We start from the raw sequence: 4429 nt of genomic DNA on the forward strand, positions 1-4429 counted from the left end.
GAGTAAGCAGTGGAAAATTATTAGATGAGTGCATACCATGCAATGTAATTTGTTTTTCTTGAAAATAAATTTTAATTGAATGCGTGGAATAATCTGTGTCAGGATTATACTGATGATGCCAAGGCATACCTAGGATAATATCACTAGACTGCAAAGGTATGACTAGGAAATTTCTACGTTCAGTGTATTCACCAATTTTTATTTCTAAGTTATGCACCTCTTGTGTTCCATTATATCTTGTGCCTAAGAATGCTGCTTTAATACGATAATGTGTAGAAACAGTTTGTAAATTCAATTCTTTCACTAACTTTGCAGAAATAAAATCATGTGTGCTACCATCATCATGCAAAATAATCTTTTCTTTACCATGCACTAAACATTTCATTGTCAACAAAGAATGTGGAGTTGGCATACCTGGTGAAGTATCTGAAGTAGTGGTAATGTTGTCTTCATCTTTCGTAAAGTCAGGCATTTTCTCACGTTCTTCTTCATCCATTGCTCCAAGATAATTGATATGGACAGGTGGTTTCTTCGATTGGCAATTGGCTGCTAGATGTCTAGGTTGATGGCATTTGTAACAAACTATAGGTTTGGATTTAGATACATTGTTGGCAATTGCAGGAAGTCTAGGAATATTGGGATTTGGCAGTGAGGATGGCTTAGGGTTTTGATTGGTATTTGATGGCAAAGTAGGTAGTCGTGTCCAAGACTTACGGAATGATGATGGAAGAAAACGACTTTGATTGAATCTTCTAAAATTTGAATTGAATTGCTTGAAACTATAGTTACGATTTGCTTGGAATTGTTGTGGACGCTTGTCTCTTCCTCGAATCTTGTCTTCAGTGTCATGAGCCAAAGAAATTGCATCTTCAAGGGTTGTTGGCTTGAACATATTGACTTCAGCGTAGTAATGTCCAAGTAAGCCAGACATAAACTTGCGTTTGTGAGTCGCTTCAGGCACATCTTCAAGCATGCGGAGTTGCAATAAGGCATTCCAAAAATGTTCAGTGTATTGGGAAATAGGCTCACGATCTCTTTGCTGTAGAAGATCCCATTGCTTTATGGTTTTTTCATGGAATTGAGGAGGAAGGAAATTCTGCAAAAACTTCTTTTTGAAACTCTCCCAGATAGTGGGACGATCAATGCTCTTGCGAAACCACAGTCCACCATAGAGATGCTCGATCGACTAAATGATTAGTAACACATTTAATTTTGTCTTTTTCAGTGTATGTCTCTTCATGAAAGTAATCATCAAACTGACTGATAAATGCAAGGACAGTCTCTCATCTCGAGTTCCATTGAAAGTACGAATTTTGAAATTTCTTTTACTTATCTTTGTTTCTTTGCGGATGAATTGAGCTTCGAGCGTCGCATCGATGGTACGTCGGATAAGATCTTCGGGTTGTGGTCCATCTTTGTCGGTGGTAGATCATTGCAAATTGGCCAATTGAACTTGCAAAGCTTGTCGGGCTCTTCGTTCTTCATCAAGCTGCATCATAATTAAATCCAATTTTTGTTCCATCGTAGGTTCGGGAAGATCGCCTTCAGCCATTAAATCGTCCATATTTTGTTCCGTCATCCTGTAAAAATCCAAAAGACCTCACACTCTCGAAATCTAATTAGCGGGATGAGTGTAGCTCAAAGTCAGGTATACAAGCCTTATAAATTTTTCTTTGGCTTTTACGGTCTTTGTCTTTTGCGGTTGCGGGATTTGTAGTCTTCTTAGAAACTGCGTATGACCTTCTGCATGTGCTGAAACTGGTTCAGCAAGTCTGCGTATGTGAATAGAGTCTTCCAGGGAACAATTTTGTGGTTCTGTGCTTCTGCGCAGGAACAGTCTTTATAGGAGTAATTGGAGTTAGTCTGTTTTGACTTTTGGGAACTTGCAGGACTTGCAGAACTTAGTAGACTTTGGAAGTTTGAAAGCTTATATAACTAAGCTTATGATTGATCTGCCTGTCGTCGATTTTTTGAGGGGGGCCGTTTTTTGCGCCGATTACCGCGTCAACATGTCGCGATACCAGACGTGAAATTTCGAAGTTGAAGCTTTCTTATAAGCTTACTAAGCTTTAAGTTTAAAGCTTTTAAACTTGTTGAAGATATGGAGCTTACTGTTAACTATGGAAAAAAAAACGTGTTGAAAAAGGAGATGCAGAAGTGGTCCTTCGCTTCCTCAGGCCAGTCCTTCGTGATCAGAGGCTGCAGACAGAGGTTCTTGCCCGCCAGGAATCCACCCGTATCGACCGTTCGCGATGAAACTCACTGTAGAGCTCGATCGTTCCAGGAGCTCCGCCTTCGCGCAAGATGGGTAGCGATTGGAAGTTCTCGATCTCAACTTTGCTCTGATACCACTGGTGCACAGATCAGATGCCGTAAGCGCGCGTAGTGAGCATCAGAAGATCCCCAAGGACAAAAGAACTCTACTTTTTGCACAGAAATCAATGTAAAAGACTTGCATGACATGAACAAGAGACCAATTGGGTGCAATCTCCCCCCATGCCTTGTGTGAGCACTCCACAAAGCATGTATTTTATGTATTAATCATCTTCAAGCTCAAATAATAGCCCAAATTACAAAATAGCACGCTTTTGGCTTTTGAGTTTGCTTTAGTGCCAAATAAAAATAAAGCTAATGGGCGGGCGCCCAAGAAGTCAGGCGTACCCAATACAATGTCCAAATACAAATATCTAAATCGTGCACCCATGCGCATACAAAAATAATAAATAAATATCCAACGCCTTGATAAATTACAGATTAAGCCATTGAGATATGAGGGTATCAAACCCAAATGCATTGATGCTAAGGATTGAGCTGAATTGGATGAGTTATATAAATCTATAATCATTTTTTTAACTCTCTAAGCAAGTCTACTATAATGTTGACTCTGATGGGCAACCACCTAGTAGTTATGGGATAATGTTCGTAATCAAGATTAACAAGTTGGATGGCACCAACTATAGCTATTGCAAGGCACCGCTCAACAAACCAAAAAGGTCCAAAAAATAAGCTATAAGTCTTTCCAATTTTCTAAGTTTGATGAAAAAAAGGATGAAAATTTTGTCTTGTCCTGGTTGAGCCAATTCAATGATTACTTCGATGAAGAAGCTTTTCCCGAGAAGGATAAAATCAAGTGTGCAACTTTTTATTTGACTGATAAAGCTTCACTTTGGTGGAAAGTCCTATGCCATAGCACTGATCATCTGAGGACATGGGCTGATTTTTAGGACAAAGTTAAAGAATTTTTTCTTCCACCCTAGTTTCATCTTCAAGCGAGGCAAAATTGGTCCAATTTATATTGGCAAGAAGGTAATAATGTTTATATCTACACTGAAAGATTTTGGCAAAGACTTTTGCTGCTACGCATGCTTGAGGAAGTTCTCGAGAGCATGCTACAATGCAATACGAAGATGGTCTTCAATCGAGTATCAAGCTAAATTAAATTCTCTTAAACCCACTTATTTTCACAAAGCTATCTATTATACCTATGATACCGAGAAAGAATTCCAATTTATTGCCTAGATGCTTCACAATCAACAATCCACTACACCTCATTCCTTCAACAATAATCACAACCCCCCCAATAGACCTTTTGTTCCTTATCACCATAACTCTTTTTCGTCTAACAAGTCCTCCAATTTCCAACAACAAATCTGCAACATGCAAAAGGTATGCAAACAACAAGGTAAAACCTCAAACTGCAAATCTTAATATTCAAAATAAAAAGGCCAAACTTATTTGTCATCATTGTGGAAATTTTGGACACTATCAAGTGGATTGTGGAGTTCCATTACTACTCAACAACAACCAAAATACCACTCAATTAAACAATATCGAAGGGGAACCCAACTACACTCCTAATTGGACAACTGATTCATTACAACAAGAAGTAGACTGAAAAAAAGTCAGATATGCCTATTTCTTTACATACTTCATTGAAAACGAAAGGTTCTATGAATGATTCAGATGTGACTATTTTGCATAGCAATGGTAGTTCTCATGACTTTATTTCGAAAAAATTAGGTACAAGATTGCAATTGGAAATTAGTCCTTCATTATACAAGGTTAAATCTACATTTCAAGGCATTAGGTACAATGGTACAAGTAAATTTAAGGAACTATAAATTTCTATGGAAAAATATTTAAGAAAATGTGATTTCTTAGTTGCACCTCTTCAATCATTGGATATTATCCTTGGTATGCCTTCCAAACACCAATTTAATCCTGCTATTGATTATCATACTCACACAATAACATTTGAATTTCAAGGCCAAATAATTTCTTATTTATACACAGGCTAAGCAAGCACTTAGGAAACAACACAATGTATGCATGAGTTTTTGTAATTGAAGCTAAAAAAGTTTGAGACTTTTGCATTGATACACATATAAAACAAGTGTAATAAGCTGGATCCTAAGTTTGTGAAATGCAT

This window comes from Lygodium microphyllum, unplaced genomic scaffold, assembly GCF_053477565.2.
Source record: "Lygodium microphyllum isolate KBCC unplaced genomic scaffold, Lygodium_microphyllum_v1.1.10 scaffold_65, whole genome shotgun sequence".
In the NCBI taxonomy this organism is placed as follows: Eukaryota; Viridiplantae; Streptophyta; class Polypodiopsida; order Schizaeales; family Lygodiaceae; genus Lygodium; species Lygodium microphyllum.